At 38.2% G+C, this 21,590-nt stretch overlaps 1 non-coding gene across 1 annotated transcript; it reads left to right on the forward strand.

The window, feature by feature from the left end:
* Nucleotides 1–843: 843 nt before the first annotated feature.
* On the forward strand, nt 844–949 carry LOC112853071 (U6 spliceosomal RNA). The gene has a single exon (XR_003222879.1). It is a non-coding gene; the product is annotated as a U6 spliceosomal RNA (small nuclear RNA).
* Nucleotides 950–21,590: the final 20,641 nt, after the last annotated feature.

Below are 21,590 nucleotides of genomic sequence, written 5' to 3' on the forward strand. Positions count from 1 at the left end.
TCGATAGATGGATGCATGGATGGATGGATGGATTCTCTCCAAAACATTGAACTGCAGTTTAACATTACTGCCATCAGTCTTCTATGTTAGCAAACCAAAGGTAGCACACAAGAGTGGCCAACACAAACACTGCTCTTCTTAACACCTGGGAAGACCTCTTCTGAGAAAGGCATTCTTTAAAGGGCTACACCAAAACCATCAGCTTAAAGATTGTGCCTATCTTAAGAGTCATGAAAATCTTTTCATCTGTTTGGAAACAAGGTTTTCTAAACAATTCACTGTACGTGAGAATACCTTCCTAACCTCCCGCATACTCACCAGGAAGGGAACTGAGCTCTGTTTAAGGCATAGTTATATCTAGGTCATCTATCCAAATAAACACAATTGTCCCAACTTGTACATCTGATCATATCTGCTAAAACTTTGCTCAGGAAGACACCTGGTTATTGGAGTAGAGGAGGAAGACTAAGTTAATCAAATGATTCCATGTAATTAAAGTTCATTGATGCATCCCCTAGATTTCTTAGCAGTGTGTGCTTGCAAATGAATTGTATTCCACTGGTTCATTTGTTAATTAGTTGTGTGGAACATGAAATTCATTTTTCCATTAAAAAAATACTTATAAAAAGTAGTTACATTTCCAGTCTAGCCTCCCAAACTTACCTACGCAGTAACTTTGCTAGAATAAAGTAAGTATATTCACAATGGGTTCATATTGCCTTGATGTACATGGTTAAACAAAGTAGAAAAGATAAAATTGAATAATAATTTCATTTTTTAAAAAATGTAACTTGAAGACTCATGCTTTGAAAAAAGATAGTTTTAATAACAAAAGTGATGTATGTGCTCGTTCAGCAGCACATATACTAAAATTGGAATGATACAGAGAAGATTAGCATGGGCCCTGCACGAGGATGACACACAAATTCTTAACACAAAAGGCATGTGATAGGAGAAAATTTTCAGGAAAATTCTGAAACAGATTTTGGGAGAAATCGGAACCTTTAGGATCCTATCTCCAATTCAGAAGAGATAGTTAAATCAGAGATAGCAAAGAAAGTCTTGGTGTTTATGGGATTAATTTTCCCCTGACCTCATTCTCTACTCAGATTATAACTTCCTCTGTGGACAATAGATACATGTTGATCTATCTTCCCAGCATTCCTTCCTTCTTTCGCTGATAGTGTCTCAATATTCCTCTATGGGAAATATTCCTACCCTTCCCTCAATTTACGTAGTTCAATAGAACTGACTCCATCTCTGGGGTTAAGAAATGTATTAGGAATTTAGGCTAATCTGAGCATTCCAGTCTTCAGCAGATTGGTCCAGAGATGAGCATGTGATCTTAGTAGTTCCAGTCAGAAAATGTGCATCACTCTTACTATTGTGAAAAAAGACCTTCATTCCCCTAGAGTGTCTAAGATTTTAAGATACAAACCTGATGCTGCTTATATAAATAAATAAATAAGATTTTAAAAGTCTTTGGAAATTAAGCCGACACAGGAAGGCAGAGCCAAGAATCGTACAAAGATAAATTCCTGACCACAACTTTTAAATCCTTATGCCTCAAACCTATTTATTAAATATATGAGCCGTTGATTTTTCCTTTGTTTCAGGCATTTTTTCAGTTGGCTTTCCCTTACTTTCAAGCAAAAAACTTTATTTATTTCACAAGAAATGCCAACTACTAGTATATATTTTAGACTACTTCTATAACAGTAGAAGGAAGCCCCATCCAACCTCTCTCCAGATTCTGACACCAGGTGAATTGACTTCTAGATAACGTGAAGGGAATTTGAATTACAGGATACAATAGTTATTTTGTAATTTTTTTTAATTTTTTTTTCAACGTTTATTTATTTTTGGGACAGAGAGAGACAGAGCATGAACGGGGGAGGGGCAGAGAGAGGGAGACACAGAATCGGAAACAGGCTCCAGGCTCTGAGCCATCAGCCCAGAGCCTGACGCGGGACTCGAACTCACGGACCGCGAGATCGTGACCTGGCTGAAGTCGGACGCTTAACCGACTGCGCCACCCAGGCGCCCCATAGTTATTTTGTAATTTTTTATTCATCTATGTATGGCTTTCCTTTTCTCGATTTGGGTCAATTCTTATCATTAATCACCCATTGCTAGTGATATTTTATTCCCCTCTACCTTGCCCCCAAGGTGATTATAGAAATATAACAAAAAGAGAAAGAGGGAATTATAAAAATGCAACAAAGAGAGAAATATTTTTTGTTAGAGAAATGGAATTCTGATCTTCTGTTTCACTATTAATAAGCCTGTCCTAACAAAACCACTTTAATCTCTCCAGGTCTTTGTTCCCACATTTGTGTAGAAGCAATGGTGATTCTGTTGACTTCTGAAGTAATTGGAGCTGGAAGGGGTAAGGTTGGTGGACCAGGGCTAAAGAAAGATATAGGAACAGGTAAGAAAGGGATTTCCTGAGGTGTGATGGACTGAGGTGAGATCAGAGGAAGACAAGAAATCTAGGCATGCCTTGGACACAGTCCCAGTCAAAGGAAAGACAGTGGTTGAGAAAAGACAGAGCCAAACACTTCCCTGGGGGAGGCCTCTGGCAATGGCCCCAGACAGGGGCTCATAGAGTAAGCATTGCAGACCCATAAGCGGTTGTCTACTGACTGAAGACTGTAAACTTTCCTGAATGCTCTCAAGAAGTCTATGTTTAATAAATCTGGTCATTTATGCGACTCCTATAGTAAAACCCAGATGAGGAAACACTTAACTTTTTATAACAAGGAGGTGAGAGAGAAAGAGAGAGATTTTATGACACGGAATTTTTTTCTCTGAAAATGAACATAACTCTGGCTAATATAAGCAAGAATTTTCAACTTATTGGAGTAATTAGTTGACACTTAGTTATAAAATAAACCAATTTTAAAGTGCTGATTTCTGCTTTTTCTGTAGCTACTTAAGGTCCACAGAAAGGTTTTAATTCCAAATAAAATGGACTGCTGGTAGTAAGCTAATAAGCTATTTAAGATATAAAAACTACACAATATGTACAGATTTAAATGCAACAGCATAAGGCCAGCCTTGAATTGTATATATTATATATTCATCCACATATTTCTTTTTGGAGACTGTGATGCTAACTCTATTGCCACAGGTTACTTGATACGTATTCTATGGTGCCTTCCTAACTAGGTGATGAACACACGAAAAGAAAATTTGTGTTTGTCTTATGTCTACTCTAAAAAAACTAAAATGCACATTACAGTAAATTAAAAAGCATTAGCCATTAAAATGACAGGGTTCAAGTTACTTCCATGACAGGAAAGATGGAGTAGTCATACTTTTTCTTATTCCTTTTACTAAGTACCACTAAAAACCTGTGCATTACATATGGAAGAAACATAAGGAAATTCTTAACGATAGAGAGAAGACAGATGAGCTGTGGATCTTGGGACCTGAAAAACAACACAATGATCAGGTTCCCGGGTTTGTTTAATTTGTGTTTTTTCTAGTTTGATTTTTGGGGGGAGGTGGGCAGGAGCCGTTTTGCTTCATGCATTCTAGACAGAAGAAACCGGCAATCCAGAAATTCTAACAAGAACATACAAAAGAAATTCCAACTAAATCCTGCTTTCTCCCAGGCACGTGGGTGGCTCAGTCGGTTAAGTGTCTGACTTCAGCTCAGGTCATGATCTCACAGCTCACGGGTTGGAGCCCGGCATCGGGCTCTGTGCTGACAGCTTGGAGCCTGGAGCCTGCTTTGGATCCTGTGTCTCCCTCTGTCTCTGCTCTTCCCCCACTCATGCCCTGTCTCTCTCTTTCTCTCTCTCTCAAAAATAAATCAACATTAAACAAACAAACAAATGAACTCCTGTTTCTCCAACCAAAAACCAGCGAAAGGACAGCCTAGCAAGAAAGAAAACTGTCAGAAAATAACTACTGCAGCCACACACCACAAAAAAAACACCATGGCCGCTTCCCAGCTTGCAACAGCAAAGGCTGATGGGGGAACCTAGAAGTCACCTCTGCCAGGCTGAACAAAGCACTCCAAACGCTGCTAAAGCAGTAACAAAAGGCAGGGCAGGTAGCCGAGATTTCATCCCCACAAGGGCAGTAACGTCTCCCTGTCCCACCCTCAAAGAAGAGTGGGGAGCTGGAACTCCCACCTTGTCTGGTAGTATCAGGGAAAGCCAGCTAAAACAGAAGGCTTGAATAAGATTCAGAAATACCTAAATATTTATAAAACCCCAAATTTCCAGGTTTTAACAAAAAAAAGTCACACATCATACTAAGAACTAAGAATATCCTGAATTTAGGGGCACCTGGGTGGCTCAATCAGTTGAGCATCTGACTCTTGGTTTTGGTTCAGGTCCTGATCTTAGGTCTTAGGATCAAGCCCCATGTAAGGCTCTGTGCTGAGTGTAGAGCCTGCTTATGGTTCTCTCTCTCTCCCTCTGCCCCTCTTCCTCCACTCTCTCTAAAATATTAAATAATTAATTTTTAAAAGAATATCTTGAATTTAATAAAGAACATCAATAAATGCCAACACCATGCTGACATAGATGTCAGAATCACATGACAAAATGTTTAAAGCAGCCACCATAAAAATGCTTTGATGAACAAGTAAGAATACATTTGAAACAAATGGGAAAAAAAATTAAGTCTCAGCAAAGGAATAGAAAGTTTTTCTGGGGGCGCCTGGGTGGCGCAGTCGGTTAAGCGTCCGACTTCAGCCAGGTCACGATCTCGCGGTCCATGAGTTCGAGCCCCGCGTCAGGCTCTGGGCTGATGGCTCAGAGCCTGGAGCCTGTTTCCGATTCTGTGTCTCCCTCTCTCTCTGCCCCTCCCCCGTTCATGCTCTGTCTCTCTCTGTCCCAAAAATAAATAAACGTTGAAAAAAAAAATTAAAAAAAAAAAAAAAGAAAGTTTTTCTGGAGAAATAGAAGATATAAGGAAAACAAAATGGAAATTTTAAACCTGAAAAATACAATAACCAAAATTTAAAACCTCAGTGGATGGGCTGAAAATCAGAATGGAGAGGATAAACAAAAGAATACTGACCTTGAAAATAAAGCAATATAAATTACCCAAACTTAGCAGGAAGAAAACAGATTTAAAAATAAATAAACAGAGCCTCAGGAATCCATGGGACCACACAGCAAAAGATCTAGCCACTGGATCATGTCATTGGAGTCCCAAAAGGATAGGAGAAAGATGCAGTACTAAAAAAAATTTCAGAAAATAATGGCTGAAATCTTCCTGATTTTGAAAAAGACATAAACCTACATTCAAGAACCTAAGTGAATCCCAAACAGGATAAACTAAAAAAAATCCACACTAAGTGTATTAGTCTACTGAGGCTGCCATAACAGAAGAGAATGTAGCACACTGGGTGGCTTAAATGACAGAAATTAATTTTCTCACAGTTCTGGAAGCTGGAAGTCTAAGATCAAAATACCAGCCAAGTGAGTTTCTGGTGAGGACTTTCTTCTCAACTTATAGATGACTGTCTTCTCGCCCTGACCTCACATGGCCTTTCCTCTGTGCATCTGGGCATGCATGGAGAGAAAGAGAGAGAGAGATTAATCTGATATCTCTTTCCCTTCTTATAAGAACACCAGTCCCGTCCAATTAGGAATTCACCATTATGACCTCATTTAACCTTACTTACCTCCCTAAAGGAATTCTCCAAATGCCATCATACTGAGCATTAGGGAGAGCTTCAACATATGAATTTGGGGGAGGCACAATTCATCCATCACACCAGGACACATCATGGTCAAACTTCTTAAAAGTAAAGGCAAAGAAAATATCTTGAATGCAGTGAGAGAAGTGACGTCTAAGTTGAAAAAAATTTGGATGATAATGAATTTCTCATCAACAGCAATCGAGACCAGAATGAATTCTCACCTTTTCAAGTGAGAAAGAAGGAAGAGAAAGAAAGAAAGAAAGAAAGAAAGAAAGAAAGAAAGAAAGAACGAACCCAGCCAGAACCTTCTATCCAGAGAAATCATCCCTCATAAATTAAGGAGAAAGTAAGACATTCTCTGATAAAATAAAATTAAGCACATTTGTCTCCAGCAGTCCTACCCTAAAATAATGGCTAAAGGAAACTTTCTAAGCATAAAGGAAATAATAAAAGAAAGAAGTTTGAAATATCAGGAAGGAAGAAAGAACACGGTAAGCAAAAATATGGGTAAATACAATAGACTTTCCTTTTCCTCCTCAGTTCTCTAATTTACATTTGGTCATTGAAGCCAAAATTTTAATGCCATTGGATGTGGTATGAAGAAGAAATATTTAAGACGATTATGTTACACATGAGGGAAAGTAAAGGAACATAAAGGAAGGCAAATTTTCTATACTTCACTGAACCAGAAAAATGACACCTTCAATAGACTGTGACAAGTCATGTATATGTGATGTACTACTTAGAGTAACTGCTTAAAAAGCTATACAGAGAGATACACTCAAAAGCACTATAGATAAAAGAAAATTGAATTGTAGAATATGTGAAAATAGAAAAGCAGAAAAAAGAAAAAGAAAAAACAAAAACAGAGAACAAACATAAAACATAAACAAAATTACAGGTTTAAGTACTAACATATTAATAATTTCATTAAATGTAAACAGTCTAAATACACCAACTAAAGGATAGAAATTATGCCATCTACAAGAAACTCTAAATATAACACTACAGACTGATGGAAATGAAAAGTATGGAAAAATACATTTTCTGGAAACGTTAATCAAAATAATGGGATTCACACATAAAAAATGAAATTGAACATTCTAACTCACACCACACACACACACACACAAAACTACTCAAATGGATCAAGATACAAATGTAAGAGCTAAAACTATAAGTCTTAGGGAAAAAACGTAAGTGTAAATCTTCATGGCTTTAGAGTAAGCAGTGGTTTCTTAGTACAACACTTAAAGACAAGCAATCAAAGAAAAAAAATAGGTAAGTTGCAATTCATCAAAATTGAAAACTTTTCAGCTTCAAAGGACACGATCAAGAAAGTGAAAAGACAATCCACAGAATGGAAAAAAATATCTGAAAATCACAGATCTGATAAGACTAACAAAGAATAAGAGAGGAGGCTGGGGTGCCTGGGTGGCTTAGTCCGTTGATGCCCTACCCGACTTCAGCTCAGGTCAGGATCTCATGGCTCATGAGTTTGAGCCCCGCATTGGGCTCTGTGCCGACAGCTCAGAGCCTGGAGCCTGCTTTGGATTCTGTGTCTCCCTCTCTCTCTCTCTGCCCCTCCCCTTCTCACGTTCTGTCTCTCCCTCTCTCAAAAATGAATAAATTTAAAAAAAAATTTTTTAAAGAAGAGAGGAAGCAAAATTTCCAGCAGCAGGAACAAAATAGCATTACAGACCCTACAGACAACAAAATCAGGGAATGCTGTGAACAACTCTGCACACATAAATTTGACAATTCATATGAAATGGACTAATTCCTGAAAAAAGCACGAGCCACACCTCACCCCATATGAAGTAGATCATTTGAATAGCCATATAGCCATTGAAGAAATTGAATTTGTAATTTTAAAACTCCCCAAAATTACATCTCCAGGCCCAGATTGTGTCGCTGGAGAATTCTACCAAATGTTAAAAGAAGAATGAATACCAACTCCATATAGTGTCTTCCAGAAAATAGAAGGAAAGGGAACATTTCCAACACATTTTATGAAACTAGTATTACCAGGATACCCAGCTATGCTGGGTGAAAAAGTCAATTCCGAAAGTTTACATGCTATGTAATACCATTTGTATAACGTCCTGGAAATGACAAAATTATAGAAGTGGAGAGCAAGTAGTGCTTGCCAGGCATGAGGCAGGAAGTAGGGGCAGGAAGGAGGTCGGTGTGTCTATAAAAGGGCAACATGAAGAAACTCGTGGTCTTGGAAACGTTTTGGTTTTAATTATACCAACATCAATACCCTGGCTGTGATATTGTACTACACGTCTGCAATATTTGCCATTGGGAAAAAGTGGGTAAAAGGTTGATATGTCTTACAATTGCCTGTGAATCTACAGTTTGAGATAATCACAATTATCTCAAAATAAAATGTTTAATTTTAAAAAGACACTTCATTAGTGTGAATGCAGCCAACGGTTAACAATGATAGGAGTGTGTATAAAATGCTTAGCGGCAGTTAAAAATGAGATAAAGAACAATGCAAATCTAATGTATATATACATATATATACATACACCTGAAATTTAAATCCTGATGGTTCTGGGTGTATTTGCAGCTGTTTTCAGCAGAGATTTGAAGTATCTGGAACCATAAGTTTCTGGTCGAACATGCGCTGAAAATCATTTAATTACGACTGAGACCACCCCTCTTTTCCTTTTTTAAATTATTAGAAACTAAGCCTGTTTTCTAAATGACCTGCCGCAAAAATGTACGCATAGTATGTATTACCCGATTTTCACATAATTAGAACAACCATAACAAACCTGTTTCCTTGACACAACCTCAAAATCGCACATACTTACAATAAGTCAAATGGGTTCATTGTTGAGTTCCTGCAAGTCTGAATTGCTTGAGAATAAGAGACAGCAGCTCTCTCAAATATTCCCACTGCCTGATTCTTGGAAGTAGGGATAGGGAGAAGCCAGGTTAGCAGGGAAGCCCATTTCCCTACACCCCCTGCTGTCTTGGTTCTTAAACACACCTCCCCTCTGACCACCATCAAGCCTCCTTCTAAAACTGAAATTCTGGCAGTGGGAATACTAGCTAATATCTTCTGAGTAGTTATTATGTGCTGGTCACTATGCTAAGCATATATTTAATGTTAATAATGGCATATGGTCCAGGTGTTATTTTTATCTCCACTTTACAAAAGAAAAAGGAAGAAAGGAAAAAAGAAAACCAAAGTTAAGAGAGGTCAAATAACTTTCCCAAAGTCACAGTCTAGCAACAAAATGGAAATTTGAACTAAGATTTGTCTGAATTCAAAGCTTAAGCCTAGCTAACGCCGTTACTCTGGTGGTTCTCAAATTTTTCTATACATTAGAATTGATAGTGCGGGTACCTGGGTGGCTCAGTCAGTTCAGCATCCAACTCTTGACTTCGACTCAGGTCATGATTTCACGCTTTGTGACTTCGAGCTCCGTGTCAGACTCTGTGCTGAGAGCACTGAGCGTGCTTGGGATTCTCTCTCTCCCTCTCTCTCTCTGCCCCTCTCCTGCTGGTGCCCTCTCCCCCGCTCCCTCTCTAAAAACAAATAAAAATAAACTTTTAAAAAAATGGATTTTTTTTAATCCTGATGCCAGGTTACACTCCACACAACAAAGTCAGAGTGAAGTAGAAGCCAGCCTCAGCCTTTTTAATTTTTTTGTTCTTTTTTTTAAAGTTTATTTATTTATTTTAAGAGAATGTAAGTGGGGGAGGGGCAGAGAGAAAGAGAATCCTAAGCAGGCTCTGCACGGTGAGCGCGCAGAGCTGACACGGGGCTCGAATTCACGAAACTGTGAGATCAGGACCTGAGCCAAAATCAAGAGTCAGATGCTTGACCAACTGAGCCACCAGGCACCCCAGCTTCATTCTTTTTAAAAAGACCTTCAGGTGATTCCAACGTGCAACTGATTTGGGAACCACGGCACTATGATCTCGCCTTTTCATTGAAACTACAGGTGCCCAGATGTCTAGCATTACCAACCTTCATCCACAAAGCTCTGCCTATTTCATATCCAAGTCTCTAAATGCACTCTGTCCCAGAGAATACCTTCATCCTGAATCTGGCCCCTGAAAACCTGGTTAGAATTTCTGGATTACTCAGGACACTGTTCCACACTAGAGTTTAAGTTCATGAAGGCTGAACACCTTTCCCCTCTGATGTAATGATTCACACTGAGGCTTGGATGCCTCAGCCCCGGAGCAGTATGGGCATACAGATATTTGGGACCCTAAAGATTCTCTGAAGCCAGTTTTATTGCACACTTAGCAACAGCACACGTGAGTATTTGTGAGCCCATTCCTGAAAAAAAGAATGTAATGAATTAGAAATCACGAACAGGGTCCCCACGATATGAACCAATGGCTTTCATAAATAAAGACTTTAGCAATGATTTGCAAAGGCTCTCAGTGCCAATTGTATACCAGTTGAACTCCCCATGTTGGCAGAAGACATTGAAGATAAGGAAAACAAGGCCCAGAAAGTAGAAAAAGCAAGGCGACCCAGCTAGTAAGGAATGACAGTGAGATTATAATGTCCGGTGGCTCTTATGTGGATGAATGTATTCATGCATGGCCAAGTTATTTGCATGGTACCTGTTCCATACCTCCTTACCCATGGACAGACACCCACTGTCTCTTGGGCTATTACTTCCTCTGTTCTTGTTCACCATGTTCACAGACATTGCAAAATCAGGGGAACAGAAGGGTAACTGATAGGAACAAATGTCGGTAGACAGAATAAAGAAAAATAAAGATGGAAGGAGCTTATAAAGTCCACAAACCCGAAAGCAAACACTCAAAGTCAATGTGTATGGTTCAAAATAAGTTGAATGTTTGGAAGAATTGGAATTAAGCTATGCTCTATTTAAATCCAAATTTAAGACAAAAGTCAACTGAGAAATATGCAGAACCCAAATTCATTCTGACCCCTCTTGTTTGCCTGTCACCCCTACCAAGAACAGTTGAAATCACTAGGTAGTTAAGAGAAGTTAGGAGAAACTTGGTATCTCGAAATTTTTCAGGACAATATTGGCAACCGTCCCTTCACAAATTACCCTAGAAGCCATATCTTGTCTGGGACTGTACTTCAGTTTTCCTTGTCCCAGGTAGTGATCATATGCCCCTTTGTAAATTCCTCAGAATAACACTGTTGACACGTTTTTCCTTTAAATTTAAAAAGTGATGAAGTTCTGAAAAGATGTCTGCCTACCAAGGCCTGGACTTCCCTGGGCAGAGAAGAAAACTGTTTGCTGCAAGAAGCTAATATATGAATGGTATTCAGGCATTCACAGACAGTGGGAGGGGTCAGGCCTCACTGCAATGCTGCATTGAGGCCAAGGCTGACAAAGTCCACATCTGAAGCAGGTCCCGGGCACACACCTGCTTTTCTCAAATACCCTTGAGGTCTACCATGTGCCAGAGACAAAGCTGAAGGAGAAACTCTTTTCAGGGCATTAACCCAGTGTGCTCATCAAGGAAGCATCAATCCCCTCAGCTGACCCTCCATAGGGTAGTTCCTATACTCCAAATATGGCCAATTTCTATAGAACACAATGAAGAAAAGCTTGTAATGAACATAATATATGATGCATCTCTCTCAAATCTCAAAATCGCTTCAGAATATAATGAGTAAATGTAACTGACTCATTTGAGCTAGTAAAGGTGCTTATTTATTTCACTTATTTCAAAGTGGAAATTTCAGGCAAAAGTATACTCCTTCATCCTGAAAAAGTGAAACCAACATGTATTAGTTATGTACTGCTGCATAACAAATTTCCCCCGAACACAGTAAACTAGAATAGCAAATATTCATTATCTCGTGGCTTCTGAAGGTCAGGAATCTGGGCACAGGGCAGATAGACACCTTTGTCTGAGAGTGTCGCAGGCTGCAGTCATGTTACCCCTCAACTGGGGAAGGATCTATGGTAAAGCTCATGCACATCTGATGGCAGGACTCCTGTCCTTTATGTCTGTTGGCTGGAGTCATCACTTCCTGGCCATAAGGACCTCTCCTTGGGGTTACTCACAACAGATCAGTTTGTTTCCCCCAGAGCAAGGGCCGCAAAAGGGAATAACAGAGTGAGGAGCAATATGGAGGTCACAGGGTTTTGTAACCTAATCTCAGAGGTGACAACCCATCATTTTTCTTCTATTCTCTTCTTTGGATGCTATGAAGTCCAGTCCACAGTCAAAGGGAGAGAATTTACACATGGGCATGAACGGTATCGAGGTTGCCTATCACACCACATATTCCTTGTCCCCAGGTTATACAATACTGACACTATATTCTTTCCTGACCCCAAGTTAAACAATTCTGGGATGGGCAGAATTTCCCCACGTTAAAAAATACCAACAACAAATATTACTTAGAGGCTGGCTCCAAAAAACACCTACTCCTGGAAGATGAGGTGTAAAAACTAAGACACTTTACTTAACAAAATTAATCTCTTGCCCACTACATCTGCTTCAAGCCCCTCACCTCACTGTGCCCATGAAGCCAAAGCTATGATGTCATAGATTCTGCCCCATCACAATGAAGATTCACCTTAAAGTTCTCTGGCCCACCTGCTAGAACTCTCTATGTGTCCTACTGCCACTTCACATTTTCAGACAGTACAAAGCCTTTGCAAAGGTGCTATTCTTCCTTACTGCAATAGTTTTAATAATAGCTTTGCAGGACCAACAGATTTTTCTGTGGGTTTTTTTCAGAGGTCAAGAGCTGATGATCTCAAGTATGAGAATAATTATTTCCATTTTCCATTACCAATGAAATCTTGACCCTTTGTCACTATAGAATGACAAATTATTTCAGTCAAACGCCCCCTGAAATATAAAGGAAATAAAATTATAATGAACCTCAAGAAAAGGTACTGTGTATGGTTACACATTCAACAACATGTCTACACTATAAAGTTATATTATATTATATTATATTATATGTTATATTATCTTATACTAAATAATCTTAAAAGTATCCACTGAATTCGATGTATAGCAAAAGATCCAAATTAATGTCCACATTCTCTTTATATCATGCTGCTATTTCTTAATTCTTTATTGGGGGGTGGAGGCTTTTGATGCCTTTCCCTACTATCCTATGAACAGAAGCTGGAGAATTGCTAAATTCTCTCTTTTCTACACAGGCAAAAATTTCACCAGATGCATCACTCACAAGATAAAATTCTCTCCCATCTGAAAATGCTAACTTGGCATTTCAATGTTTTTAAGCTATTCTTTAATATATTTTGAAATTTCCGGGAAATTTTTTTTAGGAAAATTAAAGAATCAACCTCTTTTCTGTTGTCCATCGTCGAAAGCAAACACCACTGTGATTCATAGCACTCGTTGCTACTGTGCTTAATTAAAATGCAAGTGTTTGGGGGGAGGATGTTTTGTTAGCTCGTGAAAATTAATGACACTACTTTTGTAAAAAAATATAGTTAATACTTAGAATGTTGACATGACTGTCGTAACCCAAACAAAATAAGCTGGCTTCCTTTGGATTGCATCTTATTCTTTAAATGTGTTTCAGAACATTTACCTTTATTTAGAAGTTTTCCTCTACCTAATATCTACCCTTTCAGTCTGAGCTGCCGTGTTCAATTGTAATGATGGAGACAATATTTTTAATGTGAAAGGAAGTCATTCCTACATGCGCTGTTTGTCTGCTAATGATGATTAATGCTGTTCATTTGATGCCCAATTGAATTTATGAATTTTCGAGTTTGGTTTTTGTTTGAATAGCCAGATAGGCCATCACTGTACAATAGCACCCATTCAATGAAGGTGAATGGGGAATGAAGGAACGTTTACCTGTAGATGATCAAGCATTCAATAGGTTAAAAAATATATACATTCCCAAGTTTTAACTTTTAAAATACATGTAAGCAAATGGGAACTTGTTATTTATCTCAAATAATATGGAGACACACATCTCAAGTAAACACAGACAAAAGAAGGATTTCATTATGTTAGTGTCAATTTAGACCTTCCTAAGAAAATTTTTCTTTCATTTTAGATCAAAACCATGGCCTTATAGCTCAGAATAGGAGCCCATTGAGACTTTGAGACCTAGCCAACACTTTTAATGAAAATCACTATATTTTTTCAAGTCCTAGGATATTTGAGTCCTAGCATTCTAATGAGTAATTAGTACCACTACCAACCCATTAATCACACATATGGCTGCTTTAATAAGTAATTTTTCTGTGAATATGGCCTAAAGATTATGATGGAAATGAAAATGCCCCAGCTCTATCAGCTTATTGATATTCTTGATGAATTGACTCAAGCCCCATGTTTTCATGTATTTGGAATTGGTTTCACAAAATAAATTATGTCATTTTTCAGAAATGTTCATACTCTTGCTAATGTTCAATATTCAATCTGATCAAGCATTACAATGTGAAATATTAAGATCCAGTGAAAAGTCTGGATGTCAACATGTAACAAGATTAATCATTTTAAAAGGATTCATCTTTACATTCACGGGAATCATTTGTTTCTTTACAAACGTGCCTCTAGACAGTGTGTTATATAGATATTAAATGTCTGTATGTGTGTAATTCCCTCAACTACAGAAATTCTGGCCCACCAGCCTTCACTCACCCTGGCTTCCAGCTGAGAAATCTGACAGTCAAAAGAACAGAGTTAAGGGGCACCTGGGTAACTCAGTCAGTTCAGTGTCCGACTTCAGCTCAGGTCTTGATCTCATGGTCCATGAGTTCAAGCCCTGTGTGGGGTTCTGTGCTGACAGCTCAGAGCCTGGACCCTGCTTCAGATTCTGTGTCTCCCTCTCTCTCTCTCTGACCCTCCCCTGCTCATGCTCTGTCTCTGTCTCTCTCTCAAAAATAAATATTTAAAAACATTTTAAAAAATAGAGTTAAGTTTTAAGCCTTATTTCTTTCCAAAACTGAGGATCTCAAGGACAAAAACTCCTTTTTTTATCCATGTGCTAATATGTACCTGCCTAACCACCACCCCCAGGAGGAGGAACTTGCTTGGAAATACACGATTTCCCATTACAGCTTCTTTCCAGGGCCAGCTTCCCAAAGGATGTGTCTGTCCAAGTCATGATGCTGAGTCTAAATCACCATTTTTAATCTGATGAGGCTTAAATTCAACTTAAAATTCAAAGTAGTAAAACAGAAAAAGAATGAGGCAATCAGAAAAGGGCCTGAAATGATCAGGAAAGCCTTCCCTGGCACACCCCTTGGTACCCCCTCTCCATGGCAGTGGCCCTTGTTTGTGTTCAAGCTTCCAGACGTTCTTAAAACCATTTTGAAATTTTAGAAATACATAAATATATAAAAATATGTGATACTATACAGTATTTCATTATTATGTATAATTTTATATATTACATGTAATATACAAACATATGTACACAGACATAGGGTGTATATATATATATATATATATATATATATATATAGCATTTTTAGTGCTAGCAAAAAACTAGGAAAAAACTTAGTATCTATTATTAGGAGACTAGTAAATTATCCATCCATACAATAGAAATCTCTGAGGCCAAGACAGGGACTCTTTACATCTAAATATCGCAAGGTCTCTGGGCCACTGGGTGGCTTAGTGAGTTAAGCATCCAACTCTTGATTTGGGCTCAGGTCAAGATCTCACAGTTCGTGGGTTCAAGCCCCACATAGGCCTCTACACGGACAGCACAGAGCCTGCTTGTGGATTCTCTCTCTGCCCCTCCTCCATCTCAAAATAAATAAAGTTTTAAATAAATAGATGGATAGTGAAAAGTCTCAAATACACCATCACAGGTAGAAAGCAAGGTACAGGACATTGTGTATTGTGTGTATTTCTTTTTATTTTTTTAATGCAGGAAAATATATCTAAAAGGATTATAAAGGAAAACAAACTTGACAACCTCCAGGGAAGGGAATCAAGGAGCTCAGACAGAGGGAGAAGAGAGTCTCAACACCGATCATCTTTCGCACATTTTTAATTTAAATAAGTAAATATAATGTATAATAAAATTAATTTTTAATCATTAAATAAACAAATTGTAGTTATTAGGAAACCTAAATTCTGCCTTATGACTTCTTTACATTAATGGAATTTCATTATATGGATTATTCTGCAACATGCTTTTTATCACTTAACAATGTCTCTTATAAATTTTTTTCTGTTCAGTACATAGGAGACAACTGAATTCTTTTCAAAGTTGCACATTATTCCAACAAAGAGAACCTAAAGTTTATTTTAAAATTCCTCTATTAACATACTAAAGGTTGGGGGCCAGTCAGTAAGTGCTTCATGTCCTAAGTTAATTAAACTCTCTACTCTTAGAAACAGGAACCCTCTTGCACTGTTGGTGGGAATGCAAATTGGTGCAACCGCTCTGGAAAGCAGTGTGGAGGTTCCTCAGAAAATTAAAAATAGACCTACCCTATGACCCAGCAATAGCACTGCCAGGGATTTACCCAAGGGATACAGGAGTACTGATGCATAGGGGCACCTGTACCCCAATGTTGATAGCAGCACTCTCAACAATAGCCAAATTATGGAAAGAGCCTAAATGTCCATCAAGTGATGAATGGACAAAGAAATTGTGGTTTATGTACACAATAGAATACTACATGGCAATGAGAAAGAATGAAATATGGCCTTTTGTAGCAACGTGGATGAAACTGGAGAGTGTGATGCTAAGTGAAATAAGCCATACAGAGAAAGACAGATACCATATGGTTTCACTCTTATGTGGATCCTGAGAAACTTAACAGAAACCCATGGGGGAGGGGAAGGAAAAAAAAAAAAGAGGTTAGAGTGGGAGAGAGCCAAAGCATAAGAGACTGTTAAAAACTGAGAACAAACTGAGGGTTGATGGGGGGTGGGAGGGAGGGGGGGGTGGGTGATGGGTATTGAGGAGGGCACCTTTTGGGATGAGCACTGGGTGTTGTATGGAAACCAGTTTGACAATAAATTTCATATATTGAAAAAAAAATTAAAAATAAATAAATAAATAAACTCTCTACTCTTAATTTACTATTAACTCTTCCTTTGGTCTATTAGTAGACAATACATATAAAATAGCAAATATGTTCAGTTTTACTATTGATAAAAGAAATGAACATTAAAATAAAAATGGGAAAAATCCATTACTTGCAAAAAAAACCCATTACTTATGGATAATAGGGCATCATCATACATGTCAAAAAAGGAATAAAATTGGACAGTTGGAATGGCAATTTGGTAATTTGATTGAAAACCTTAAAATGCATATATTTTTCTTCCATGAATTCTGTCTATGAATTCCTTTATTCTATGTCTATAAATTCTTTTTAATTTAGCAATTAGGCAAGTTAGTCAAAATAAATGTGCAAATGTCTGTTATAGCATTTTGTGAAAGGAAAAAAATGAAGATAGTAAGAATATCTAAGAATAATAGGTCACTAGTTAATTTATTAGGGCATGTCCATATAATAAAATACTATAAAACTATCTAAAATAAATATGTAGAGAATTATCTTTTTCAAATTGTTGAAAGATAAATTCAGATTACAAACAGTATATTAATCGTTATATTGCTTTGGGAAAAAAATATATTTGCATTAAAAAAATCTGTAATATATATCAAAACATTAAATAGCAATCTTTGCCAAAAATCGGAAGTATTGGTAATCTTTATCCCTTTCCTAGTAAGGATTTAAATTTTTTCTGACATTAGCATGCATCACTTGTATCATAAAGAAGTTGACACAAGGTTTAGTAACTGTTGAGTAATCTCTTAAACTCTAAGAGGTTGGAGCAGATCAAGGGCCATAGCATAGTCATAGTGATAACGAACGTAAAGACCTTTTATGTTTAAATTTTAACTTCTAAAACTTGCAACTATTTGTGTATATAGTGCCTATTGTTGAAAAACATTGTTTAAAAATAAAGCCATTTTTAAAAAAAGGGAGCACCTGGGTGGCTCAGCTGATCAAGCTTCCAACTCTTGATTTTGGCTCAGGTCATGATCTCAGGGTTGTGGGATCGAGCCCCATGCCAGACTCTGCACTGAGCATGGAGTCTGCTTGGGATTCTCTCTCTCTCCCCACCTCCCACGCTGCCCCTTTCCCCTACTCATGTGCTCTCTGTCTCTTTAAAATATAAATAAATAGGGGCGCCTGGGTGGCGCAGTCGGTTAAGCATCCGACTTCAGCCAGGTCACGATCTCACGGTCCGTGGGTTCCAGCCCCGCGTCGGGCTCTGGGCTGACAGCTCAGAGCCTGGAGCCTGTTTCCGATTCTGTGTCTCCCTCTCTCTCTGCCCCTCCCCCGTTCATGCTCTGTCTCTCTTTGTCCCAAAAATAAATAAAAAACGTTGAAAAAAAAATTTTTTTAAATAAAATATCAATAAATAAATAAATAAATAACACCATTAAAGGATACAAACTTTCAGAAATAAGACAAATAAGTTCTGGGCATCTAATGTATAGCACATCTATTGTAGTTAATAACTCTGTATCATATACTTGGAAGTTGCTGAGAGAGTAGCTCTTAACATGTTCACACCACAAAAAGGAAATGGTAATTATGTGGCATGGTGGGGGTGTTAGCTAACGCTACGTTGGTCACTATTTCACAACACATAAATCTATATATCGTACACATTGTTCACATTAAGCATATACATTAAACATGTTATATGTCAATTATATCTCAATTAAGCTAGATGAAACAAAGTGAAAGCCACAGTTGGGGAGATGATAACGAATCTAATTCTATGGATTAGACTCAATAATTAGTCATTGCTATCCATCTTGGTGTAGATAAATGACAGCGCCTATTCTGAACGATTTGTAACTGATCTTTAAAAAGCAAAAAGCAACTCTTAGAACTTCAGAATATCAGATTTGCACAGCAAGTGCCATTCAAGCCACACTCATCAACAAAGCTTGACAAGCCAAATAATGTTTGAATGAGTAAACTAAACCTAACAAGAACATGGGCACTATTGAATGGCAACCCGATGTATGAAGGTTACCCCTAAGTAGGTGATGTGACATAAAAAAAAAAAAAAAAATCTGTGCTGCCCTGTGAAGTCTTCATAGGAACTCCCTGAACCCAGACTTTACCCTGACAGTGCTCAGAACAGAATATTTATGACACCATGGTTTTTATTGATGTACACACTTTCCCTCCACAGCTTGCATGTGAAGTTTGTTAAAGACACAATGTGACATGGTTTTGTGGTAAATATTTTCTAAGGGCTTTGGTTTTGCTGCCTAAATGCTCTGTTTTTATGTGGGAACTTGGAATGACAAATCATGCTCCCAGCTGGAATCTTCCTTTCCAATATATTCTTCAGTGAACAAAGTAACTAACAAGCAATGCAGACCATGGGATCAGTGGGGTACCAATTTCTTTGAAGAGCATAGATTTCGGTTAGTAGTAGTAGTATGCCTACTATCCAAATCTGTTCCCAGTTAGTGGGAGTTTACACAGCAAAGTCAAATAACAAGGGATTCTGCACTATCCAAATCTATTTGGTGGCAACAGGTTGGACAGTGAAGGAATTGTCAGAATATGTATCCAAAACTACATCTTTCCGGAGTCCAAAAAAGGAAAGTTCAAAATTGAATTAAATATTGGATATTATCTCTTAAACAGTCAAGATGAGACTTCAGGAGATCAGGTGACTTTTTACTTTCTTGTCTATTTCCTTTTGTATTATAGAAATTTCCCTAAGTCAAGCTTGAATGTTTTGTTTTGTTTTGTTTTTTGTTTTGTTTTAAGAAAAGAACCTGAGCAGTGACTCACATTTCAACAGCTCTTTCAGAAAAGAAAGATCTAAGTCAGTGTTGAGAGGTGAATTATGTGGCCACTGGACTGTTTGCTCAGTCAACATAAAAATCATCACATAATGCAACACACTTTCTTGATCAAAATAAACTTTGCAATCATCTGAAGAAAGAAATATTCTCAGAAATGTGTTTTTCTAACTGCCCCCAAGCCATTCTGCACAATGCTAAATAAAATTCACCATCTTCGTTACTTACTATATTAAGCCAATAAATTTTTGAAGGAAAAAACAATCTGTAGTGAAATAGGAAGCAAAATTATTTCCCTCATAACAACTGTCTTTTAATCAGGTCACTATGAATTCAATAAAACTAATCTACTTTTGCTCTATCTGCATTGTTGAGATCAATTCCTCAATTGCAAAAGCAATGAAAAAATATTTAATGTCCGAATTAAAATCAATATAATTTATTCCAGAATCCACTCTCATTTACTTGAATTGATGTACCTAAGGCCTGGAGAATCCCTGTACGTCCACTAACGTGAATGTAAAAAGTGAAGCTTACCCTACATATAGCAATGTAAATACAGCAGTGGCAGTAAAAACAGGGAGGCATTTATTGAGCGTCTGTGGTTTGTGGGGTATCCCTAGAGGTTGTCAAAATGCCAAAGTCTGAGATAGGAATGCATAAGACATGGGACCCCTGGGTGGCTTAGTTGATCAAGCTTCCAACTCTTGATTTTGGCTCAGGTCATGATCTCACTGTTCATGGGATCAAGCCCCCCATCGGGCTCTACTCAGACAGTACAGAACCTGCTTGGGATTCTCTCTCTCCCTCTCTCTCTGCCCTCCCCCACTCATGCTCACACGCTGTCTCCCTCTCAAAATAAACAAACGAACATTTAAAAAAATGTTCCAAAAATTTATGCCCATATATAGGTCAGATGGAGCACTTGCACAAAAATATGTGCTTTGTCATTTAATTTAACTTACTTGAATTTGCAGTCATTGTCATAAGGATCCCACAATGAATGATGTTCCCTGTGCACGTGCTCCATTGTCACTTCTCCTCTCAAGAGGCCAAGTCTATTTCTCCACTCACTTGAATATTGGCTAGCCTTGTGACTTTCTTTAACCAACAGAATCTGGCAAATTGTGTGTGTTCTACAGCCTAGGCCTTAAGAGGTTTTGAAGCTGCTGCTCTCATCCGTTTAAACCTTGCCACTGCTGTGCCTGAAGAAATGAAAAAACCTGAGATAAAAGAATCCATAGAGAGAAGCCCATCTCAGAGGAGCCCAACAAACCCACCCAAACCAGAAAGTAGAGTGCCTGACCTCCCAGGGGATCTGGACAAAGAATACACAGGTTTTGGTTTCAGCTACTTAGTTTGGGGTGGTTTGTTACACAGCAACAAATAAAATATGGCTTCAGCTCTTTACTCTTCGAGAACCATTTACTGAGTGCAAACTGTGTGCCAGTCACTGGCACCGGAGAAGCAGGGATGAACACAAAATGGTCCCCTCTTCCACGGTGCTTACATTCTAGTGTTTGAAGGCAGACAAGGGAAAGTCTGATGATTACAAAACAGTGAAATAAATAATAATTTCACATACAAGGAGGTGAGTGCTATGATTAAAACAAAGCAAGATAAAGGGATGAAGTGGGGCAGAGGTGGGACAAGATGGTCAGAGAAGGCTTCTCTGATTGGTGACATTTAATCAGAAACCTGAATGTTAAGAAAAAAGGAACCAGGCCAAAAAAAAAAAAAAAACGTAAGGGAATGACATCCTGTCAATAAATTTAAAGGCTCTGTTGAGGGATCAGGCTGCCTGGGTCGCAGACAGCAAGCTCAGGGGCAGGAAGGCAATGAACTAGGGGTGGGTGCCCCAAGTGGTGGTCCAGGAGGCAGGTGCGGGAAAGAGCGTGTAGGACCTCGGACACCACAGTAAGAAGGCCGGTTTTATTTTCAATCAGTGAGGATTTACTTCACTTTTAACTCTTGCTATCCAGAAACAGAAAAACACATTACTGTGAATAATCCAAACGGTGTGGCAATAAAGTCTTCCCTCTCCCCACCCTGTAAAAGCCAGGCTGCTGTCACCGCCATTTTGCCCCTTGCTTTAAAATTAGCATCTGCCTCATTATGAGCTTAGAAAGC

Source organism: Puma concolor, chromosome A2 (assembly GCF_028749965.1).
Source record: "Puma concolor isolate L17-30 chromosome A2, mPumCon1.1.hap2, whole genome shotgun sequence".
Taxonomy (NCBI): Eukaryota; Metazoa; Chordata; class Mammalia; order Carnivora; family Felidae; genus Puma; species Puma concolor.